This window comes from Heptranchias perlo, chromosome 8 (assembly GCF_035084215.1).
Source record: "Heptranchias perlo isolate sHepPer1 chromosome 8, sHepPer1.hap1, whole genome shotgun sequence".
In the NCBI taxonomy this organism is placed as follows: domain Eukaryota; kingdom Metazoa; phylum Chordata; class Chondrichthyes; order Hexanchiformes; family Hexanchidae; genus Heptranchias; species Heptranchias perlo.
In genome coordinates this window covers 52827554-52841261 of record NC_090332.1, presented here as the reverse complement: position 1 = coordinate 52841261, position 13708 = coordinate 52827554, and the positions used below count along the sequence as shown (strand labels likewise).

Genomic DNA, 13708 nt, shown 5'->3' with positions numbered 1-13708 from the left:
GGTCCTACATGGCAGATTGGTCAAAAAAGTAAAGGCCCATGGCATCCAAGGGAATGTGGCAAATTGGATCCAAAATTGGCTCAGTGGCAGGAAGCAAAGGGTAATGGTTGACGAGTGTTTTTGCGACTGGTAGGCAGTTTCCAGTGGGGTGTTGCAGGGCTCGGTGCTTGGTCCTTTGCTTTTTGTGGTATACATTAACGATTTGGACTTAAACGTAGGGGGCATGATTAAGAAATGTGCGGATGACACAAAGATAGGCTGTGTGGTTGAGAGTGAGGAGGAAAGCTGTAGACTGTAGGAAGATATCAATGGACTGGTCAAATGGGCAGAAAAGTGGCACATGGAGTTCAATCCGGAGAAGTGTGAGGTAATGCATTTGGGGAGAGCAAACAAGGCAAGGGAATACACAATAAATGGGAGGATACTGAGAGGTGTAGAGGAAGTGAGTTACCTTGGAGTGCATGTCCACAGATCGCTGAATTGTAAGGGGAACAGATAGGTGTTTCTGCAGCCGCAAACGTGACTCCAGGATGGTATGTTGCCTCCCTGGTGCTAGGGTCAAGGATGTCACAGAGCAGCTGCAGGGCATTTTGGAGGGGGAGGATGAACAGCCAGTAGTCGTGGTCCATATCGGTACCAACAACATAGGTAAAAAAAAGGGATGAGGTCCTGCAAGGTGAATTTAAGGAGTTAGGAGATAAATTAAAAAGCAGGACCTCAAAGGTAGTGATCTCAGGATTACTACCAGTGCCACGTGCTAGTGAATATAGGAACAGGAGAATAGACCAGATGAATGCATGGCTGCAGGGATGGTGTAGGAGGGAGGGAGTTAGATTCCTGGGGCATTGGGACCGGTTCTGGGGAAGGTGGAACCTGTACAAGCAGGACGGGTTACACCCGAGCAGGACTGGGACCGATGTCCTCGCAGGGATGTTTGCTATTGCTGTTGGGGAACGTTTAAACTAGAATGGCAGGGGGATGGGAACCTGAGCAGGGAGACAGAGGAGGGGGAAAAAAGGATAGAAATAAATGACAGAAAGGGAAGAAGCAATAGTGGAAGACAGAGAAAACAAGGGCGAGAAACAAATAGGGCCATGGTGCAAAATAAAACTAAGATGACCAGCAATCTTAAAACGACAAGTCTAAAGGCATTGTGTCTTAATGCGCGGAGCATTCGCATAAGCTAGATGAATTAACACCGCAGATAGATATTAACGGTTATGATATAGTTGCGATTACGGAGACATGGCTGCAGGGATGGGAACTGAACATCTAGGGGTATTCAATATTTAGGAAGGACAGGCAAAAAGGGAAAGGAGGTGGGGTAGCGTTGTTAGTAAAGGAGGAAATCAGTGCAATTGCGAGGAAGGATATTGGCTCAGAAAATCACGATGTGGAATCTGTATGGGTGGAGCTAAGAAACACCAGGGGGCAGAAAACGTTGGTGGGGGTTGTCTTTTGGCCCCCAAACAGTAGTGGAGATGTAGGGGAGGGCATTAAACAGGAAATTAGAGACGCATGCAAGAAGGGTACAACTATAATCATGGGTGACTTTAATCTACATATAGATTGGTCAAACCAAGTTAGCAATAATACTGTGGGGGAGGAATTCCTGGAGTGTGTACGCGATGGTTTTCTAGACCAATACGTTGAAGAACCTACTAGAGAACAGGCGATCCTAAACTGGGTATTGTGCAATGAGAAAGGATTAATTAACAATTGTGTTGTACGGGGTCCCTTAGGGAAGAGCGACCTTCACATGATAGAACTCCTCATTAAGATGGAGAGTGAAGTAGTTGAATCCGAAACTAGGTCCTGAATCGAAATAAAGGAAATTACGAAAGTATGAGGTGCGAGTTGGCTATGATAGATTGGGGAACTTTACTAAAAGGGATGACGGTGGATAAGCAATGGCTAATATTTAAAGAACGTGTGCAGGAATTACAACAATTATCCATTCCTGTCTGACGCAAAAATAGAACAGGAAAGGTGGCTCAACTGTGGCTTACAAAAGAAATTAGGGATAGTATTAGATTCGAAGAGGAGACATATAAAATTGCCGGAAAAAGCAGCAAGCCTGAGGATTGGGAGCAGTTTAGAATTCACAAAGGAGGACAAAGAGATTGATTAAGAGGGGAAAAATAGAGTATGAGAGTACTAAAGAGGTAGCCATGGAAATAATGGATGCATTGGTTGTCATCTTCCAAAATTCTATAGACTCTGGAACAGTTCCTACAGATTGGAGGGTGGCAAATGTAACCCCACTATTTAAAAAAAGGAGAGAAAAAACAGGGAATTACAGACCAGTTAGCCCAACATCAGTAGTGGGGAAAATGCTAGAGTCTATTATAAAAGATGTGATAACAGAACACTTGGAAGGCATTAACGGGATTGGACAAAGTCAGCATGGGTTTATGAAAGGGAAATCATGCTTAACAAATCTACTGGAGTTTTTTGAGGATGTAACTAGTAGAATAGATAGGGGAGAACCAGTGGATGTGGTGTACTTGGATTTTCAGAAGGCTTTTGATAAGGTCCCACACAAGAGGTTAATGTGCAAAATTAAAGCACATGGGATTGGGGGGAATATACTGGCATAGATTGAGAATTGGTTGACAGACAGGAAACAGAGAGTAGGAATAAACGGGTCTTTTTCTGGGTGGCAGGCAGCGACTAGTGGGGTACCGCAGGGATCAGTGCTTGGGCCCCAGCTATTCACAATATATATCAATGATTTGGATGAGGGAACTAAATGTAACATTTCCAAGTTTGCAGATGACACAAAGCTGGGGTGGAATGTGAGCTGTGAGAAGGATGCAAAGAGGCTCCAATGTGATTTCGACAAGTTGGGTGAGTGGGCAAGAACATGTCAGATGCAGTATAACGTGCATAAATGTGAGGTTATCCACTTTGGTTGTAAAAACAGAAAGGCAGATTATTATCTGAATGGTGATAGATTGGGAAAAGGGGAGGTGCAACGAGACCTGGGTGTCCTTGTACACCAGTCGCTGGAAGCGAGCATTCAGGTGCAGCAAGCAGTTAGGAACGCGAATGGTATGTTGGCCTTCATTGCAAGAGGGTTTGAGTACAGGAGCAGGGATGTCTTACTGCAGTTATACAGGGCCTTGGTGAGACCACATCTGGAGTATTGTGTGCAGTTTTGGTCTCCTTATCTGAGGAAGGATGTCCTTGCCATGGAGGGAGTGCAATGAAGGTTTACCAGACTGATTCCTGGGATGGCAGGACTGATGTATGAGGAGAGATTGGGTCGACTAGGCCTATATTCACTAGAGTTTAGAAGAACGAGAGGTGATCTCATCGAAATATATAAAATTCTGACAGGGCTAGACAGACCAGATGCCGGGAGGATGTTCCCGATTGCTGGGGAGTCCAGAACAAGGGGTCACAGTCTCAGGATATGGTGCATGCCATTTAGAACTGAGATGAGGAGAAATTTCTTCACTCAGAGGGTGGTGAACCTGTGGAATTCTCTACCACAGAAGGCAGTGGAGGCCAAGTCATTGGATGTATTCAAGAAGGCGATAGATATATATCTTTAATGCTAAAGGGATCAAGGGATATGGGGAAAAAGCGGGAACAGGATACTGAGTTAGACGATCAGCCATGATCATTTTGAAACGCGGAGCAGGCCCGAAGGGCCGAATGGCCTGCTCTTGCTCCTATTTTCTATGTTTCTATGAAGGTAGCAGGACAGGCATATGGTTGAGAAGGCATATGGAATGCTTTCCTTTGTTAGCTGAGGCATAGAATATAAAAGCAGGGATGTTATGCTGGAACTGTCTCAAACACTAGTTAGGCCACAGCTTGAGTACTGCGCACAGTTCTGGTCACCACATTACAGGAAGGATGTAATTGCACTGGAGAGGGTGCAGAGGAGATTTTCGAGGATGTTACCAGGACTGGAGAATTTTAGCTATGATGACAGATTGGATAGGCTGGGATTGTTTTCTTTGGAACAGAAGAGGCTTGGTTTGATTGAAGTGTACAAAGTTATGAGGGGCCTAGATAGAGTGGATAGGAAGGACCTATTTCCCTTAGCAGATGGGTAAATAACCAGGGGGCATAGATTTAAAGTGATTGGTAGAAGGATTAAAGCAGAAATGAGGAAAAAACGAGGATGGTGGGGATCTGGAACTCACTGCCCGAGAGGGTGGTAGAGGCAGAAACCCTCAACTCATTTAAAAAATACCTGGATGTGCACCTGAAGAGCAGTGACCTACAGGGCTACGGACCAAATGCGGGAAAGTGGGATTAGGCTGGGTGGCTCGTTTCCCGGCCGGCTCGGACATGATGGGCTGAATGGCTTCCTCCTGTGCCGTAAACTTTCTATGATTCTAATTGAACTATGATCACTACCAGCAAAATGCTCTCCCACTGATTCTCCTTCCTACTGCCCAGCTTCATTTCCTAAAACTAAATCGAGAACTGCCCCATCTCTTGTTGGGCTTGCTAAGTATTGGCTAAAAAAGTTCTCCTGAATGCAATTTAAGAATATTGCACCCTCTATACCCTTCACACTGTTTGTGTCCCAGTTAATATTAGGGTAATTGAAATCCCCTATTACCACCCTACTGTTTTTGCACTTCTCAGAAATTTCCCTACATATTTGCTCTTCTATCTCCCTCTGACTGTTTTGGGGGTCTATAGCACACTACCAGTAGTGTGACTGCCCCTTTTTTGTTCCTTAGCTCAACCCATATGGCCTCATTTGATGATCCTTCTAACATATCATCCCTCCTCACAGCCATAATTGTTTTTTTTAAAATCAAAATTGCCACCCTCCCTCCTTTTTTACTCCCTTCTCTATCTCTTCTGAAAACCCTGTAACCAGGAACGTTGAGCTGTCATTCCTGCCCCTCTTTCAGCCATGTTTTTGTAATAGCTAAGATATCGTATTGCCCCATGTCTATCTGTGCGCTCAGCTCATCTGCCTTATTCACTGTGCTCCTTGCATTGAGGTATATACCTTTAAGCACTGCCAAACTCCCTAGCTGTTTATTTTCTAACCTTTGTTTCCTCTGCCTTCCTAAGTCACTTATTAATTTTCTGCCTTCTATCTCCAGTTCTGATTCTGCCCCATCTGAATTTACACTCAGGTTCTCATCCCCCTGCCATGCCAGTTTAAACCTTCCCCAACAGCACCAGCAAACCTCCCCGCAAGGATATTGGTCCCGGCCCTGTTGGGGTACAACCCGTCCAGCTTGTGCAGGTCCCACCTCCCCCATAACCGGTCCCAATGTTCCAGGAATCTAAAGCCCTCCATCCTGCACCATCTCTCCAGCCACGCATTCATCACTTAATTTTTCTTATTAAAAATAGTCATAGCCCTTTATGGTGACAAATACTAAAATACTGGCAGATCTCCCATGATATTGCTCATGAGCTGATGAGGAACAGCTCAGACTTCATATCTGAGACGGTTAGGTATGGGAAGGAGCTGGTCCGGGCAGAAGTCAATGCTGAAACTTCGAGCGAAGGTGGATTCTGGGTTGAATTTTGGGGTGCCTAGGTAGCAGGGCTGGGTGTTGGAGGTTGATTTACGAAAGAAAGAAAGAAAAAGCTAGGCCTGGTAGCCACATACAGGTGATTCTTGGAATGGGAATGCAGGCAGGCAGGGTGGAAACTCCTTAATAATAGTCTGAGGTTTTTGAATCCTCAGATGTTCCTACATCACTGTGCAATAAATAAAGTGACAGGTTTGTGCAGCTAATCTCTCTACCATTTTATTCCTAGGAACACATAAGAATCCAATTACTGCAGAATTCACAACATTTAAAGCAATATTAACAAAAGCTTTCCTCTTGGTCTGGGCCCCAAGTGAAGAGTGTCATGACGACAGCATTTTGAAACAACTATTTTTTGCTGCAAGGGGACAGTATAGAATATTTTTGGTGCAATGTGACTGAGGAAAAAAATGAAACTAGGAAGGAATATTTTTTTGCAATATTATAGGTGAAGAGTAGAAAATACCAATTAGAATGAAAAAATAGATAATCAACAAGAAAGAAAACTAACACACAGACTCAGCAGTCATAATGCTGACAACGGACATTTTCTTATAAAAGGTAGGGAACCGGAACCAACTAGATACCAAGCTGTCTCATCTCATTTAATCAACAAAATAAATAAACGAACATATCATCTCATTAATCAACAAATGAGGGTAAAAGCAGACAGATGATACAATTACTGCCAAGACAACCAATTATAGGAGTGATTGGGTGGTGCAGGGGGTTAGTGCATATTATTCTTTTAGTTTGGCACATGGGTTGAAATCCAGCCCACATCATTGGAATTTAAACCTTCTTTCTCTGTCAGCTATTAAGGGCATTACATGAAATGTACTTGAGCACTCTCAACTATCCAGTGGATAAGGGTCCACATGAAAAGAATAGCCCGCAATTCAGCTCAAATTCGTGGTCTCACTCCGAGATCAGGAGGATGTCTGATCTGGTAAATGGAAAAGTACAGGTGTAGTAGGTGGTGCTCTGAGATTGGGTTTAAGGCACATTGCAGCTGGCTCTGCTATATCTACGTGCATGCTAAACAGCAATAGCAGCATGCTGTGGACAAAGCTAAGCGATTCCACAATCAACGGATCAGATCAAATCTCTACAGCCCTGCATCAGTGGTGGACAATTAAGAACCAACAGGAGGAGGAGGCTCCATGAACATTCTCATCCTCAACAATGGCAGAGTCCAGTACAAGTGGATAAGGCAAGACTGAAGAGTTTGCAACCATCTTCAGCCAGAAGTGCAGAGTGGATGATCCATCTCGGCCTCCTCCCAAGATCCCCATCATCACAGATGCCAGTCTTCAGCCAATTCTATTCACTCCACATGGCATCAAGAAATGGCTGAGTGCACTGGACACAACAAAGGCAATGGGCCCTGACCACATCCCAGCTGTAGTGCTGAAGACCTGTGTTTGAGAACTAGCTGCAACCCTAACCAAGCTGTTCCAGTACAGTTACAAGACAATGTGGAAAATTGCCCAGTTATGTCTTGTCCACAAAAAGCAGGATAAATCCAACCCGGCCAACTATCGCCATATCTACCTACTCCCAATCATCAGTAAAGTGACGGAAGATGTCAACAGTGTTATCAAGCAGCACATATTTACCAATAACCTGCTCAGTTTGGGTTCCGTCAGGACCACACCTCATTATAGCCATGGTCCAAACACGGATACAGGGGCTTAATTCCACAGGTGAGGTGAGAATGACTGGCCATAACATCAAGGCAGCATACCACCAAATGTGACACCAAGGAGTCCTAGCAAAACTGAAGTCCATGGGGATCAGGTGGAAAACTCTCCAGTGGCTGAAGTCATACAAAGTAAGATGGCAGTGGTGGTTGAAGGCCAATCATCTCAGCCCCAGAACATCGCTGCAGGAGTTCCTCAGGGTAGTGTCCTAGGCCGAACTATGTTCAGCTGCTCATCAATGACCTTCGCTCCATCATAAGGTCAGTTCGCTAATGATTAGTGTTCAGCTCCATTCAAAATTCCTCAGATAATGATGCAGTCCATGCCTGCATACAGCAAGACCTGGACAATATCCAGGCTTGGGCTGATAAGTGGCAAGTAACATTCGCGCCACACAAGTGCCAGGCAATGACCATCTCCAACAGGAGAGCGCCTAACGGTATCCCTTGACATTCAATGGTATTATCATCACCATGTGTTGCCATGAACTTGCCTGGATGGGAGCAGCTGCAACAACACCATCAACATCCTGGGAGTCATCACTGACAAGAAACTGAACTGGACCAGCCTCATAAATGCGGTGGCGACTAAAGCAGGTCGGAGGCTGGGTATTCTGCGGCAAGTGGCTCACCTGCTGACTCCCCACAGCCTCTCCATCACCTATGAGGCGTGAACTTGCCTGGATGGGAGCAGCTGCAACAACACTCAAGAAGCTCATCACATTCAGGACAAACCAGTCTGCTTGATCAGCAGTTCATCCATTAGCCTTAACAACCACCCGCTCCACCACTGGCGTACCGTGGCTGCAGTGTGCACCATCTACAACTCGCCAAGGCTTCTTTCGCAGCGACCTCCACCACCGAGAAGGACAAGGGCAACAGATGTACGGGAACACCATCACCTCTAAGTTCCCCTCCAAATTACACACCATCCTGACTTGGACATATATCGCCATTCTTTCATCATCGCTGGGTCTAAATCCTGGAACTCACTACCCAGCAGCATTATGGGAACAACTTCATGGACTGCAGCTGTTCAAGAAGGCGGCACACCACCACCTTCTCATATCAACTAGGGATGGGCAATAAATGTCAGTCATAGAATCATAGAAAGTTACGGCACAGAAGGAGGCCATTCGGCCAATCGTGTCTGTGCCGGCCGAAAAAGAGCTACCCAGCTTAATCCCAATTTCCAGCACTTGGTCCGTAGCTCTGTAGGTTATGACACTTCAAGTGCACATCCAAGTACTTTTTAAATGAGTTGAGGGTTTCTGCCTCTACCACCCTATCAGGCAGTGAGTTCCAGAGGCCCACCAACCTCTGGGTGAAAAAATTTCTCCTTAGCTCCCCTCGACTCCTTCTACCAATTACTTTAAATCTATGCCTCCTGGTCACTGACCCCTCTGGCTAAGGGAAACAGGTCCTCCTTATCCACTCTATCTAGTCCCATCATAATTTTAAATACCTCAATTAAATCTCCCCTCAGCCTCCTTTGTTCCAAAGAAAACAACCCCAGCCTATCCCATCTTTTCTCATAGCTAAAATTCTCCAGCCCGAGCAATATCCTCGTAAATCTCCTCTATACCCTCTCCAGTGCAATCACATCTTTCCTGTAATGTGACCACCAGAATTGTACGCAGTACTCAAGCTATAGCCTTACCAATGTTTTATACAGTTCTAGCATAACCTCTCCACTCTTACATTCTATGCCCTGGCTAATATAGGAAAGTATCCCGTTTGCCTTTTTAACTACCTTATCTACCTGTTCTGCTACTTTCAGGGATCTGTAGACATGCACTTCAAGGTCCCTTTGTTCCTCTACACCTCTCAGTATAAGAACATAAGAAATAGGAGCAGGAGGACGCCAATCGGCCCCTCGAGCCTGCTCCGCCATTCAATAGGATCATGGCTGATCTGATCCTAACCTCAAATCTAAATTCATGTCCAATTTCCTGCCCGCTCCCCGTAACCCCTAATTCCCTTTTACTTCTAGGAAACTGTCTATTTCTGTTTTAAATTTATTTAATGATGTAGCTTCCACAGCTTCCTGGGGCAGCAAATTCCACAGACCTACCACCCTCTGAGTGAAGAAGTTTCTCCTCATCTCAGTTTTGAAAGAGCAGCCCCTTATTCTAAGATTATGCCCCCTCGTTCTAGTTTCACCCATCCTTGGGAACATACTTACCGCATCCACCCGATCAAGCCCCTTCACAATCTTATATGTTTCAATAAGATCGCCTCTCATTCTTCTGAACTCCAATGAGTAGAGTCCCAATCTACTCAACCTCTCCTCATGTGTCCACCCGCTCATCCCCGGGATTAACCGAGTGAACCTTCTTTGTACTGCCTCGAGAGCAAGTATGTCTTTTCTTAAGTATGGACACCAAAACTGTATGCAGTATTCCAGGTGCGGTCTCACCAATACCTTATATAACTGCAGCAATACCTCCCTATTTTTATATTCTATCCCCCTAGCAATAAAAGCCAACATTCCGTTGGCCTTCTTGATCACCTGCTGCACCTGCATACTAACTTTTTGATCTTCTTGCACTAGGACCCCCAGATCCCTTTGTACTGCAGTACTTTCCAGTTTCTCGCCATTAAGATAATAACTTGCTCTCTGATTTTTCCTGCCAAAGTGCATAACCTCACATTTTCCAACATTGTATTGCATCTGCCAAATCTCCGCCCACTCACCCAGCCTGTCTATATCCCCCTGTAGGTTTTTTATGTCCTCCTCACTCTCCACTTTCCCTCCCATCTTTGTATCATCTGCAAACTTTGATATGTTACGCTCGGTCCCCTCCTCCAAATCGTTAATATAGATTGTAAAGAGTTGGGGACCCAGCACCGACCCCTGCGGAACACCACTGGCCACTGGTTGCCAGTCCGAGAATGAACCATTTATCCCAACTCTCTGCTTCCTGTTAGATAACCAATCCTCCACCCATGCCAGAATATTACCCCCAATCCAGTGATTCTTTATCTTGAGCAATAATCTTTTATGTAGCACCTTGTCGAATGCCTTCTGGAAGTCTAAATACATTGGTTCCCCTTTATCCACCCTGTACGTTATGTCCTCAAAGAACTCAAGCAAATTTGTCAGACATGACTTCCCCTTCGTAAAGCCATGCTGACTTTGTCCTATTAAATTATGTTTATCCAAATGTTCCGCTACTGTCTCCTTAATAATAGATTCCAAAATTTTACCCACCACAGATGTTAGGCTAACTGGTCTATAATTTCCAGCCTTCTGCCTACTACCCTTTTTAAATAAGGGTGTTACATTAGCAGTTTTCCAATCTGCCGGGACCTTTGCCGAGTCCAGAGAATTTTGGAAAATTATTACCAAAGCATCCACAATCCCGACTGCCACTTCCCTCAAGACCCTAGGATGTAAGCCATCAGGTCCAGGGGATTTATCCGCCTTGAGTCCCATTATTTTACTGAGTACCAATTCCTGAGTGATTTTAATCGTATTTAGCTCCTCCCCCCCCAGAGCCCCCTGTTTGTCCAGTGTTGGGATATTCTTAGTGTCCTCTACCGTAAAGACTGAAACAAAATATTTGTTCAGCATTTTTGCCATCTCCATGCTTCCCACCATTAATTTCCCGGTCTCATCCTCTAAGGGACCTACGTTTGCCTTAGCCACCCTTTTGCTTTTTATATAACTATAGAAACTCTTGCTATCTGTTTTTATATTTTTTGCTAATTTATTTTCATAATCTATCTTCCCTTTCTTAATCAATCCTTTAGTTACTTTTTGCTGTCTTTTGAAGACTTCCCAATCTTCTATCCTCCCACTAGGTTTGGCTACCTTATATGTCCTTGTTTTTAGTCGGATACTGTCCTTAATTTCTTTACTTAGCCACGGATGGCTGTCATTTCTTTTACACCCTTTTTTCCTCAGTGGAATATTTTTTTTTTGAAAGTTGTAAAATAACTCCTTGAATGAACACCACTGCTCATGTACCGTCTTACCCTTTAATCTATTTTCCCAGTCCACTTTAATCGATTCCACTCTCATACCATCATAGTCTCCTTTATTCAAGCTCAGTACGCTTGTTTGAGAACCAACCTTCTCACCCTCTAATTGGATATGGAATTCAACCATGTTATGGTCACTCATTCCAAGGGGATCCTTAACTAGGACATTATTAATTAATCCTGGCTCATTACACAGGACCAGGTCCAAGGTTGCCTGCCCCCTTGTAGGATCAGTTACATACTGCTCAAGAAATCCATCCTGAATACACTCAATAAACTCTTCCTCAAGGCTGCCCTGCCCAATTTGATTTGTCCAGTTAATATGATAGTTAAAATCCCCCATAATTATAGCTGTTCCCTTATTACATGCCCCGACTATTTCCTGATTAATACTTCTTCCAGCAGAGTTGCAACTATTAGGAGGCCTATATATTACGCCCACTAGTGTTTTTTTCCCCTTATTATTCCTTATCTCTACCCAAACTGTTTCATTATCCTGATCCTTTGTCCCAATATCATTTCTCTGTATTACAGTGATTCCTTCCTTTATTAACATAGCCACCCCACCTCCCCTTCCTTCCTGCCTGTCCTTCCTGATTGTTAAATACCCTGGCATATTTAATTCCCAGTCGTTGTCACCCTGCAGCCATGTTTCTGTAATGGCCACAAGATCATACCCATACGTCGTTATTTGTGCCGTTAACTCGTCCATTTTGTTATGAATGCTACGTGCATTCAGATAAAGAACTTTCAAATATGTTTTGTGACACTTAGTTCCTGCTTTTTCCTTTTTTTAACACTTTACCTTTTACTCCATACCTTCTGTCCCTTCCTGACACGCTTTCCTCTGTTTCCCTGCTCAGGTTCCCAACCTCCTGCCACAGCTTTGATGCTGGGTTAATCGCCTTACGCTTTCTAGTTTTTATTTTATCTGTCGTGCCTAAAGTACACTTTCTTTCCGCTGCTCTACACTTTTCCTCTCACTTGTTCTTGAACAACTGTTTGTACTATTTGTATTGTAGATTTCCCCTGGGTCTTCCCCTCTCTTGCTGCTCTCAATTTTATTCTCTTCTGACTCCCCGCTCAGGTTCCCATCCCCCTGCCACTCTAGTTTAAACCTTCCCCAACAGCACTAGCAAACACTCCCGCGAGGACATTGGACCCGGTCCTGCTCGGGTGTATCCCGTCACGTTTGTACAGGTCCCACCTTCCCCAGAACCGGTCCCAATGTCCTCCATTTATTGTGTACTCTCTTGTATCCTCCCATTTATTGTATCCTCCCATTTATTGTGTACTCTCTTGTCTTGTTTGCCCTCCCCAAATGCATTACCTCATACTTCTCCAGATTGAATTCCATTTGCAACTTATCTGTCCACCTGACCAGTCCATTGATATCTTCCTGCAGTCTACAGCTTTCCTCCTCACTATCAACCATACGGCCAATTTTTGTATCATCTGGAAACTTCTTGATCAAGCCCCCCACATTCAAGGGACCCAGTACTGGGCCTTGCGGAACCCTACTGGAAACAGCCTTCTAGTCGCAAAAATACCCGTCAACCATTACACTTTGCTTCCTACCATTGAGCCAATTTTGGATCCAACTTGCCACCTTCTCTTGGATCCCATGGACTTTTCCTTTTTTGACCAGTCTGCCATGTGAGTCCTTGTCAAAACCCTTGCTAAAATTCATGTAGACTACATCAAACGCATTACCCTCATCGACCCTCCTTGTTACCGCCTCAAAAAATTCAATCACGTTAATCAGACACGAGACCTTCCCTTAACAAATCCGTGCTGACTGTCCTTGATTAACCCATGCCTGTCTAAATAACGACTTATGCTGACCCTCAGAATTGATTCCAATAATTTGCCCACAACCGAGGTTAGAATGACTGGCCTATAATTACTCGGTCTATCTTTTCCTCCCTTTTTAAACAACGGTACAACGTTAGCAGTCATCCAATCCTCCGGCACCACGCCTGTAGCCAGGGAGGATTGGAAAATGATGGTCTGAGCCTCTACTATTTCCTCCCTTGCTTCTCTTAATAGCCTGGGATACATTTCATCCAGGCCTGGTGATTTATCTACTTTCAAAGATGCTAAACCCCTTAATACTCCCTCTCTCACTATTTTACACTCCTCCTCCTTAACTATAATCTCTGCTTCGTCCCCCTCTTTTGTGAAGACAGACGCAAAGTATTCATTAAAAATCATACTCACATCTTCCGCCTCCACACGTAGGTTACCTTTTAGGTCTCTAATAGGCTCTACTCTTTCCTTAGTTGTCCTCTTGCTCTTTATGTATTTATAAAATATTTTTGGGTTTTCCTTAATTTTACTTGCCAGCCATGCGTACATCCCGAGAATGAATTAAAAGAAAACTACTCAGAATTCCTAATGCTGACACAAGGAACAAAAAGTGAAGCGCCCATCCCTGGCTCTCATATCCCTCAGCTCGACAAACAAAAAAAATTCACCAGTTTTTATTAAAAAT

The 13708-nt window shown here is 44.3% G+C and overlaps 1 protein-coding gene across 11 annotated transcripts in view; it reads right to left on the bottom strand.

Moving 5' to 3' along the window:
* The window catches only part of LOC137324615 (AT-rich interactive domain-containing protein 1B-like), a 648069-nt gene that overhangs the window by 39266 nt on the left and 595095 nt on the right, over nucleotides 1-13708 (bottom strand). The gene's annotated exons all lie outside the window — the stretch shown is intronic.